The sequence below is a fragment of the Pongo pygmaeus genome, chromosome 13 (genome assembly GCF_028885625.2).
Source record: "Pongo pygmaeus isolate AG05252 chromosome 13, NHGRI_mPonPyg2-v2.0_pri, whole genome shotgun sequence".
NCBI classification, from domain to species: Eukaryota; Metazoa; Chordata; class Mammalia; order Primates; family Hominidae; genus Pongo; species Pongo pygmaeus.
In genome coordinates, this window is record NC_072386.2 from 403,981 (window position 1) to 416,553 (window position 12,573).

Below are 12,573 nucleotides of genomic sequence, written 5' to 3' on the forward strand. Positions count from 1 at the left end.
AGTCCCATGGTGAGAAAGGAAATATATTCACAGAAAAGTAGACAGAAGTTTCTGAGAAACTTATTTGTGATGTGTGCATTCATCTCACAGGTTTGAACCTTTCTTTTGATTGAGCAGTTTGGAAACAATGTTTTTGTAGAATCTGCAAAGTGATATTAGTGATCCATTTTTGGCCTACGGTGAAAAAGGAAATGTCTTCACATAAAAACTAGACAAAAGCTTTCTGAGAAACTTCTTTGTGATGTATGCATTCATCTCACAGAGTGCAACCTTTCTTCTGATTGAGCAGTTTGGAAACAGGCTTTTTGAAGAATCTGCAGAGTTATATATGTAGGACGTTTGACACCTATGGTGAAAAATGAAATGTCTTCATATAAAAACTAGACAGAATCTTTCTGGGAATCTTCTTTGTGATGTGTGCGTTCATCACACAGAGTTGAAACTTTCTTTTGATTGAGCAGTTTTTAAATAGTCTTTTTGTAGATTCTGCCAAGGGATATTTATGAGCCCTTTCAGGCTTATTGTGAAAAAGGAAATATCCACTAATAAAATTTGGACAGAATCTTTGTGTGAAACTTCTTTGTGATGGGTGCATTCATCTCACAGGTTTGAACCTTTCTTTTGATTGAGCATTTTGGAAACAGTCTTTTGGTAGAATCTGCAAAGTGATATTTCTGGGCACTTTGAGGTATATGGTGAAAAAGGAAATACATGCACATGAAAACTTAACAGAATCTTTCTGAGAAACTTATTTTTGATCTATGCATTCGTCTCATGGATTTGAAGCTTCCTTTTGATTCAGAATTTTGGAAGCAGTATTTTTATAGAATCTGCATAGGGATATTTGTGAAAATGTTGAGGCATATGGTGAAAAAGGTAATATATTCACATAAAAACTATAGAGAAGCATTCTGAGAAACTTCTTTGTGATGTGTGTATTCATCTCATGGAGTTGAACCTGTGTTTTGATAGAGCAGTTTGGAAACAGTCTCTTTGGAGAATTTGTAAAGGTCTATTTGTGAGTGGTTTGAGGCCTAAGGTGAAAAAGGAAATATCCACAAATAAAATCTAGACTGAAGCTTTATGTGAAACTTCTTTGTGATGTGTGCATTCATCTCACAGAGTTGAATCTTTGTTTTGACTGAGCAGTTTGGGAGCTGTCTTTTTGTATAATCTGCAAAGTGATATTTGTGAACAATTTGAGGTTTATGGTGAAAAAGGAAACATCTTCACACAAAAAAAACTAGACAGAAACAGTCTGAGAAACTTCTTTGTGATGTGTGCATTAATCTCACAGAGTTGAAGATTCCTTTTCATTGATCAGATTGGAAGCATTCTTTTTGTAGAATCTGCATAGGGATATTTGTGAACCCTTTGAGGCCTATGGTGAAAAAGGAAATATCTTCATGTAAAAACTAGAGAGAAGCATTCTGAGAAACTTTGTCATGTTGTGTGCTTTCATCTCACAGAGTTGAAACTTTCTTTTCTTTCTTTTTTGTTTTTTGAGATGGAGTCTCACTCTTTCAGTCAGGCTGCAGTGCAGTAGTGCTATCTCGGCTCACTGCAAGCTCCACCTTCTGGGTTCATGCCATTCTCCTGCCTCAGCCTTCCGAGTAGCTGGTACTACAGGCACCCATCACCACGCCTGGCTAACTTTGTATTTTTAGTAGAGACGGGGTTTCACTGTGTTAGCCTGGATGGTCTCAATCTCCTGACCTCATGATCCACCTGCCTCAGCCTCCCAAAGTGCTGGGATTACAGGCCTGAGCCACCACACCTGGCCAAACCTTTCTTTTCATTGAACAGTTTGGAAACAGTCTTTATGTAGAATCTGCACAGGGACATTGTGAGCAATTTGAGGCCTATTGTGAAAAAGGAAATATCTTCACATAAAAAATAGACAGAAGCATTCTGAGAAACTTATTTGTGATGTGTGCATTCAGTTCACACTGCTGAACCCCTCTTTAGATTGAGCAGTTTGGAAACAGTGTCTTTGTAGAATCTGCAAAGGGATATCTGTGAGCCTTTTGAGGCCTATGGTGAAAAAGGAAATATCCACAAATAATATCTAGACAGAAGCTCTCTGAGAAACTTCTTTGTGATGTGTGCATTCATCTCACAGACTTGAATCTTCCTTTTGATTGAGTAGTTTGGAAACAGTCTTTTTGTAGAATCTGCATAGAGATATGTGTGAGCCCATTGAGGTCTATGTTGAAAAAGGAATTATCTTCACATAAAAACTAGACAGAAGCTTTCTGAGAAACTTCTTTGTGATGTGTGTGTTCATCTCACAGAGTTGAACCTCTCTTTTGATTGAGTAGTTTGGAAACAATCTTTTTTAGAAACTGCAAGGAATATTTGTGAGCAGTTTGAAACCTATGGTGAAAAAGGAATTATCCACAAATAAAATCTAAACAGAAGCTTTCTGAGAAACTTCTTTGTGATGTGTGCATTCATCTCACATAGTTGAACTTTTGTTTTGATTGAGCAGTTTTTAAACAATCTTTTTGTACAATCTACAAAGTGGTATCTGTGAATGCTTTCAGGCTTATGGTGAAAAAGGAAATATATTCACCTAAACCTATGAAGAAGCTTTCTGCGAAACTTTTTTAGGATGTGTGCATTCATCTCACAGAGTTCAACATTTGTTTTGATCACCAGTTCAAAAACAGTCTTTTTGAAGAATCTGTAAGGAGACATTTTTGAGCTCTTTGAGGCCTGTGGTGAAAAAGGAAATATCTTTACATAAAAACTATACAGAAGCTTCCTTAGAAACTTCTGTGAGATGTGTGCATTCATCTCACAGAGTTGAAACTTTGTGCTCATTGAATAGTTTGGAAAAAGTCTTTTTGTAGAATCTGTAAAGGGATATTTGAAGGCGTTTTGAGGCATATGGTGAAAAAGGAAATATCTTCACATAAAAACTATACAGAAACTTTCTGAGAAACTTCCTTGTGATGTGTGAATTCATCTCACAGAGTTGAAACTTTCTTTCAACTTATCGGGTTGGAAACAGTCTTTTTGTAGAATATGCAAGGGTATATTTATGAGTGGTTTGAAGTCTGCAGTGAAAAGGGAAATATCTTCACATAAAACCTAGACAGAAGCATTCTGAGAAACTTCTTTGTGATGTGTGCATTCATTTCAGAGAGTTGAATCTTTCTTTTCACTGGGCAGTTTCAAAACCGTCTTTTTGTAGAATCTGCAAAGCGATATGTTTCAGCAGTTTGAGTCCTATGGTGAAAAAGGAAATATCAAAAAATAAAATGTAGACAGCAGCTTTCTGAAAGACTTTTCTGTGATGTGTGCAGTCATCTCACAGGGTTGAAATTTTCTTTTGATTGAGCAGTTTGGAAACAGCCTTTTCATAGAACCTGAAAAGTTATATTTGTGAATGCTTTGAGGCTTATGGTGAAAAAGGAAATATCTTCACATAAAAACTAGACTCATGTTTTCTGGGAAACTTCTTTGTGATGGCTGTATGCATCTCAAAGAGTTCAATCTTTCTTTTGGTTGAGCAGCTTGATAACAGTCTTTTTGGAGAATCTGCAAAGGATGTTTATGAGCGGTTTGAGGCATGTGGTGAAAAAGGAAATATCTTCATATAAAATCTAGACAGAAGCATTCTGAGAAACCACTTTGTGATGTGTGCATTCATCTCACAGAGTTGAATTTTCTTTCATTGAGTAGTTTGGAAACAGTCTTTTTGTAGAATATGCAAAGGAATATTTGTGAGCTTATTGAGGCCTATTGTGAAAAAGGAAATATCCACAAATAAAATCTGGACAGAAGCCTTCTGAGAAACTTCTTTGTGATGTGTGCATTCATCACGCAGAGTTGAACCTTTCTTTTGATTAAGCTGTTTGGAAACAGTCTTTTCATAGAATCTGCAAAGGAAAACTTGTGAACGCTTTGAGGCTTATGGTGAAAAAGAAGTATCTTCACATAAAAACTAGACAGAAACGTTCTGAGAAACTTGTTTGTAATGTGTGCATGCATCTCACACAGCTGAACTTTCGTTTGATTGAGGAGTTTGCAATCAATCCTTTTGTAGAATCTGCAAAGGGTTATTTATGAGCAGTTTAAGGCCTGTGGTGAAAAAGGGAGTATCAACAAATAAGAACTAGACAGAAACTTTCTGAGAAACTTCTCTGTGATGTGTGCATTCATCTCACAGAGTAGAAAGCTTTCTTTGATTGAGCAGTTTGGAAACAATCTTTTTGTAGAATCTGCAAAGGGATATATGTGGGTGGTTTCAGGTCTATGGTGAAAATGGAAATATCTTCACATAAAAACTAGACAGAAGCTTTCTGAGAAAATTCTTTGTGATGTGCTCATTCATCTCACAGATTTGAAGTCTTCTTTTCATTGACCAGTTTGGATAGAGTCTTTTTGTCAAATCTGCTTTGCGATATTTCTGAGCCCTTTGAAGCCTATGGTGAAAAAAGAAATATCTTCACACAAAAACTAGAAAGAAGCTTTCTGAGAAACTTCGTTGTGATGTGCACATTCTTCCCAAAGAGCTGAACCTGTCTTTGGATTGAGCAGTTTGGAAACAGTCCTTTTGTAGAATGTACAAAGAGGTATTTGGGATACCTTTTTGACCTATGGTGAAAAAGGAAATATCTTCACATAAAAACTAGACAGAAGCATTCTGAGAAACTTCTTTTTGATGTGTGCATTCTTCTCACAGTGTTGAACCTTTCTTTAGATAGAGCATGTTGGAAAATATCTTTTTGTAGAATCTGCAAAGTGATAATTTGAATACTTTGAGACTTATGGTGAAAAAGGAAGTATCTTCACATAAAAACTGGATGGAAGCTTTCTGAGAAACTTCTTTGTGATGTATGCATTCATCTCAAAGAGTTGAAACTTTATTTAGGTTGAGCAGTTTGGGAACAGTCTTTTTGTAAAATCTGTAAAGGGACATTTTTGAGGGCTTTGAGGCCTATATTGAAAAAGCAAACATCTTCAAATAAAAACTAGACAGAAGCTTTCTGAGAAACTTCTTTGTTATGTGTGCATTCGCCTTACAGAGTTGAACCTTTCTTTTGATTGAGTAGTTTGGAAACAGTCTTCTTGTAGAATCTGCAAAGGGTTATTTATGAGTGGTTTGAGGCCTATGGTGAAAAAGGGAGTATCCACAAATAAAAACTAGACAGAAACTTTCTGAGAAACTTCTCTGTGATGTGTGCTTTCATCTCACAGAGTGGAGGTTTTCTTTAAGCCGTTTGGAAACAGTCTTTTTGTAGAATCTGCAAAGGGATATATGTAGGCGGTTTGAGGTCTATGGTGCAAATGGAAATATCTTGACATAAAAACTAACTGCTCAATGGGAAGAAACTTTTACTTCTGTGTGATGAATGCACACATCACAAAGGAGTTACTCAGAAAATTTCTTTCTACTTTTTATGTGAAGATATTTCCTTTTTCACCATATGCCTCAATGCGCTCCCAGATATCCCTTTGCAATATCTATGAAAAGACTGTTTCCAAACTGCTCAATAAACAGAATGGTTCAACCCCGTGAGACGAATGTACACATCACAAAGAAGTTTCTCATAAAACTTCCTTCTCGTTTTTATGTGAAGATATTTCCTTTTTGAACATAGGTCTCAACGGACTCCCAAATATACCTTTGCAGAATCTACAAAAAGACTGTTTCCAAACTGCTCAATCAAAAGAAATATTCAACTCTCTGTGATGAATGCACACATCAGAAAGTAGTTTCTCAGCAAGTTTCTCACTAGTTTTTATGTGAAGATAGTTCCTTTTTCAATCTGGGTCTCAAAACACTCAAAAATATCCCTTTGTAGATTCTAGAATAACAGTGTTTACAAACTGCTTAATGAAAAGAAACGTTTACCTCTGTGAGATGAATACACATATCTTAAAACAGCTTCTCAGAATGCTTCTTTCTAGTTTTTTATGTGAAGATACTTCCTTTTTCACCATAGGCCTCAACACACTCCTAAATATCCCTTTGCAGATTGTACAAAAAGACTGTTTCTGAATTGCTCAATCCAAAGAATGTTTCAACTCTGTGAGATGAATGCACACATCACAAAGAAGTTTCTCAGAAACTTTCTTTATAATTTTTCTGTGAAAATATTTCCTTTTTCACCATAGGCCTCAAAGCCCTCACAAATATCCCTTTGCAGATTCTACAAAAAGACTGTTTCCAAACTGCTCAATAAAAGGAATTATTGAACACTGTGAGATGAATGCACACATCTCAAAGAAGTTTCTCAGAAACCTTCAGTCTAGTTTTTATGTGAATATATTTCCTTTATCACCATAGGCCTCAAATTGCTCCAAATATCCATTTGCAGATTCTACAAAAAGACTGTTTCTAAAATGCTCAATCAAAACAAAGGTTCAACTCTGTGTGATGAATGCACACATCACAAAGAAGTTTCTCAGAACGCTTCTGTCTAGATTTTATGTGAAGATGCTTGCTTTTTCACCATAGGCTTCAAAGTGCTCACAAATATCCCTTTACAGATTCTACAAAAATACTTTTTCCAAATTGCTCAATCAAAAGAAAGGTTCAACTCTGTGAGATGTATGCACACCACAAAGAGGTTTCTCTGAAAGCATCTCTCTAGTTTTTATGTGAAGATATTTCCTTTTTCACCATAGGCCTCAAAACGTTCACAAATATCCCTTTGCAGATTCTACAAAAAGACTCTTTACACACTGCTCAATCAAAAGAATGTTTCAACTCTGTGAGATAAATGCTCACATTGCCAGGATGTTTCTCAGAAAGCTTCTGTGTAGTTTTTATGTGAAGATATTTCTTTTTCACCATACGCTTCAAAGGGCTCACAAATATCCCTTTGCAGATTTTACAATAAAAGAGTTTCCAATCTTCTCAATGAAAAGAGACAGACACATCTGGGAGATGAATGCACATATCACAAAGCAGTTTCTCAGAAGCATTCTGTCTAGTTTTCATGTGAAGGTATTTCCTTTTTCACCACTGGATGCAAAGCACTCAAAATTGTCCCTTTGCAGATTCTACAAAAAGTCTGTTTCCACACTGCTCATCAAAAGAAAAGTTCTACTCTGTGAGATGAATGCACACATCAAAAAGAAGTTTCTCAGAAAGCTTCTATTAAGTTTTTATGTGAATGTTTCCTTTTTCACCATGAGCCTCAAATTGTTCACAAATATACACTTGAAGAATATTAAAAAAGACTGTTTCCAAACTCCTCAATCAAAAGAAAGTTTGAACTGTGTGAGATGAATGCACACATCACAAAGAAGTTTCTCAGAAACCTTCTTTATAGTTTTTCTGCAAAGATATTTCCTTTTTCACCATAGGCCTCAAAGCCCTCACAAATATCTCTTTGCAGATTCTACAAAAAGACTGTTTCCAAACTGCTCAATAAAAAGAATTATTGAACTTTGTGAGATGAATGCACATATCTCAAAGAAGTTTCTCAGAAACCTTCAGTCTAGTTTTTATATGAATATATTTCCTTTTTCACCATAGGCCTGAGAGTGCTCCAAATATCCGTTTACAGGTTCTACAAAAAGACTGTTTCCAAACGGCTCAATGAAAAGAAAGTTTCAACCCTGTGAGATGAATGCACAAATCACTAAGAAGTTTTGCAGGAGGATTCTGTCTAATTTTTATATGAAGACGTTTCCTTTTTCACCATAGGCCTCCATCTGCTCACAAATATCCCTTAGCAGAGTCTACAAGAACAGAATTTCCGGACTGATCAAAGAAAACAGACATTTTCCTCTGCGAGATGAATGCACACATCAGAAAACTGTTTCTCAGAAACCTTCTTTATACTTTTTATGTGATGATATTTCTTTTTTCTGCCTAGGACTCAAAGCGCTCAAAAATATCCCTTTGCAGATTCTACAAAAAGATTGTTTCCAAATGCTTCCATAAAAAAAATAGTTCAACTCTGTGAGATGAATGCATATATCACAAAGAAGTTTCTCATAAACCTTCTTTACAGTTTTTATGTGAAGATATTTCCTTTTTCAGCATAGGCCTCAAAGTGCTCAGCAATATCCCTTTGCAGATTCTGCAAAAAGACTGCTTCCAAACTGCTCAATCAAATAAATGCTTGAACTCTGTGAGATAGATGCACACATCACAAAGAGGTTTCTCACGGGTCTTCTGTCCATTTTTTATGTAAAGATATTTCCTTTTTCACCATAGCACTCAAAGTCCTGACAAATATCCCTTGCAGATTCTACAAAAAGACTGTTTCCAGATTGCTCAATCAAAAGAATGGTTCAACTCTGTGAGATGATTGCACACATCACAAAGAAGCCACTAAGAAAGTTTCTGTCTAGTTTTTATGTGAAGATATTTCCTTTTTCACCATAGGCCTCAATGCACTCACAAATGTTCCTTTGAAGATTCTACAAGAACAGTTTCCAGACTGATCAGAGAAAACAAACTTTTACCTTTGTGAGATCAATGCCCACATCACAAAGCTGTTTCTAAGAAACCTTCTTTATAACTTTTATATGAATATATTTCCTTTTTCACCATTGGCCTCAAAGCACTCATAAATATCCCTTTGCAGATTCGACAAACAGACCATTTCCATACTGCTCAATCAAAAGTAAGTTTCATCTTTGTGAGATGAATGCCCACATCACAAAGAGGTTTCTCAGAAAGCCTCTCTCTAATTTTTATGTGAAGATATTTCCTTTTTCACCATAGGCCTCAAAGCACTCACAAATATCCCTTTGCAGACTCTACAAGAACAGTTTCCAGACTGACCAGAGAAAAGACACGTTTACCTCTGTGAGATGAATGCATACATCACAAAGCTGTTTCTGAGAAACCTTGTTTATACTTTTTATGTGTATATATTTCCTTTTTCACCATAGGCCTCAAAGCACTCTTAAATATCCCTTTGCAGATTCTACAAAAAGACTGTTTCCAAACTGTTCAATCAAAAGAATGGTTGAACTCTATGAGATGAATGCACACATCACAAAGAAATTTCTTGGAAAGCTTCTGTCTAGTTTTTATGTGAAGATATTTCCTATTTCATCATAGGCCTCAAAGCTCTCAAGAATATGCCTTTCCAGATTCTACTAAAATACTGTTTCCAAATTGCTCAATCCAAAGAAAGGTTCAAATCTGTGAGCTGAATGCACACACCACAAAGAGGTTTCTCAGAAAGGTTTTCTCTAGTTTTCATGTGAAAATATTTCCTTTTTCAGCATAGGCTTCAAAGTATTACGAATATCCCTTTGCAGATTCTACCAAAATACTGTTTACAAACTGCTCAATCAAAAGAATGTCTCAACTCTGTGAGATGAATTCTTGCATCTCCAAGATGTTTCACAGAAAGCTTCTGTCTAGTTTTTACATGAAGATAATTACTTTTTCACCATACACCTCAAAGCACTGACAAATATCCCTTTGCAGATTTTACAAGAACAGAATCTGCTCAATGAAGAGAAATGGTTACCTCTGTGAGATGAAAGCACCTATCACAAAGCAGTTTCTCAGAAATATTCTGTCTAGTATTTATGTAAAGATAATTCCTTTTTAAACATATGACACAAAGTGCTAACTAATACCCCTTTGGAAATTCTACAAAATACTCTTTCCAAACTGCTCACCAAAAGAATGGTTCACCTCTGTGGAATGAATGCATATATCAAAAAGATGTTTCTCAGAAAGCTTCTATCTTGTTTTTATGTGAATGTGTTTCCTTTTTCACCATGGGCCTCAAAGTGCTCAAAAATATCCCTTTGCAGATCCTAAAAAAAGACTTTCCAAACTGCTGAGTCAAAGAAATGGTTCCACTCTGTGAGATGAATGCACACATCACAAAGAAGTTGTTCACAAACCTTCTTTACAGTTTTTATATGAAGATATTTCCCTTTAACCATAGACCTCAAAGGGCTCAGAAATATACTTTGCAGATCCTACAAAAAGACGGTTTCCCAACTGCTCAAGCAAAATAATCGTTGAACTCTGTGAGATGAATGCATACATCACAAAGAAGTTTCTCAAATTCTTTAGTCTAGTTTTTATGTGAAGATATTTTCTCTTTCACCATAGGCCTTAAAGAGCTCAGAAATATCTCTTTAAATGTTCCACAAAAAGACGTTTCCAAACTGCTCAATCAAAAGAAAGTTTCAGTTCTGTAAGATGAATGCACACATCACCAAGAAGTTTCTCAGTAGGCTTCTGTCTAGTTTTTATGTGAAGACAATTCCTTTTTCAACCTGGGGTTCTATGCACTCACAAATATCCCTTAGCAGATTCTAAAACAACAGAGTTTCCCAACTGATCAAAGAAAAGAATCGTTTACCTCTGTGAGATGAACACAGACATCACAAAACAGTTTCTCAGAAACCTTCTTTATACTTTTCTGTGAAGATACTTCTTTTTCTGCATAGGCCTCAAAATGCTCACAAATATCAGTTTGCAGATTCTGCAAATATACCGTTTCCAAACTGTTGAATCAAAAAAGAGTTTCAACTCTGTGAGATGAATGCACATATCACAAAGAAGTATCTCAGAAACTTTATACTTTGTATGTGAAGATATTTCCTTTGTCAACACAGGCCTCAAAGTGCCCAAAAATACCCTTTTTCAGATTTTACAAGAACAGAGTTTCCAGACTGATCAGACAAAAGAAACCACTTACCTCTGTGAGATGAATTCACACATCACAAGGCTGTTTTTAGGAGACCTGCTTTACAGTTCTTATGTGAAGATATGTCCTTTTCCACCATTGGCCTCACAGCACTCCAAATATCCACTTGCAGATTCTACAAAAAGAGTGTTTCAAAACTGCTCAATCAAAGGAAAGTTTCAACTCTGTGAGATGAATGCAAACATCACAAAGAAGTTTCTCAGAATGCTTCTGTCTAATTTTTATGTTAAGGTATTTCATTTTCCACCATAGGCATCAAAGTGCTCCAAATACCCACATGCAGATACTACAAAAAGACTGTTTCCAAACTGCTTAATCAAAAGTATCGTTCAACTCTCTGAGACGAATACACACATCACTAAGAAGTTTCTCAGAATGCTTCGGTCTAGTTTTTATATGAAGATATTTCCTTTTCAAAGATAGGCCTCAAATCGCCACTAATATCCACTTACAGATTCTACAAAAAGAGCATTTCAAAACTGGTCAATCAAAAGGAAGTTTGTACTCGGTGAGATGAATGCACACATCACAAAGAATTTTCTCAGAATGCTTCTGTCTAGTTTTTATGTGAAGATATTTCCTTTTCCACTCTAGGCCGCAAAGCGCTCCATATATCCACTTGCAGATTCTACAAAAAGAGTGTTTCAAAACTGCTCAATCAAAAGAAAGGATCAACTCTGTAAGTTGAATGCACACAACACAAAGAAGTTTCTCAGAATGCTTCTGTCCAGTTTTTATGGGGAGATATTTCCTTTTCCAACATAGGGCTAAAAGTGACACAAATATCCACTTGCAGATTCTACAAAAAGAGTTTTTCAAAACTGCTCAATCAGAAGAAAGGTTCAACTCTGTGAGATGAATGAACACATCACAAAGAATTTTCTTAGAAATTTTCTGTCTAATTTTTATGGAAGATATTTCTTTTTCAACATAGGCCTCAAAGCGTTACAAGTATCCACTTGCAGATTCTACAAAAATACTGTTTGCAAACTGCTAAATCAAAGGAAAGTTCAACTGTGTGAGAACAATGCACACATCACAAAGAAGGTTCTCAGAAAGCTTCTGTCTAGTTTTCACGTGAAGCCAGTTGCTATTTCACCCTTGGCTCAACGCCCTCCAAATATCTATTTGCAGACTCTACAAAAAGACTGTTTCCAAAATGATCAATCAAAAGACAGGTTCAATTCTGTGAGATGAAAGAACACATCACATAGAAGTTTCTCAGAAAGCTTCTGTCTGGTTTTTATATGAAGGTATTTCCTTTTTCACCATAGGCCTCAAACTGCTCACAAATATCCCTTTGCAGATACTACAAAAAGACAGTTTCCATACTGCTCAATGAAAAGAAAGGTTAAACTCTGTGAGATGAAAGCGCACATCACAAAGAGGTTCCTCAGAATGCTTTTGTCTAGTGTTATGTGAAGAAGTTTCCTTTTTCACCATAGGCCTCAAAGCGCTCCAAATATCCATTTGCAGATTCTACGAAAAGACTGTTTCCAAACTGCTCAATCAAAAGAGTGGTTCAACCCTTTGAGATGAATGCACACATCCCAAAGAAATTTCTCAGAAAACTTCTGTTTAGTTTTTATATGAAGACTTCCTTTTTCACCATGGGCCTCAAAGCACTCCAAATATCCACTTGCAGATTCTACAAAAAGAGTGTTTCCAATCTGCTCAATCAAAAGAAAGGTTCAACTCTGTGAGATGAAAGCACACATCACAAAGAAGTTTCTTAGAAACCTTATATCTAGTTTTTTGTGAAGATATTTCATATTTCAAAATAGGCCTCAATGGGCTCAGAAGTATACTCTTGCAGATGCTACAAAAAAGAGTGTTTCCAAACAACTCAATCAAAAGAAAAGTTTAACTCTGTGAGATGAATGCACACATTACAAAGAAGTTTCTCAGAATGCTT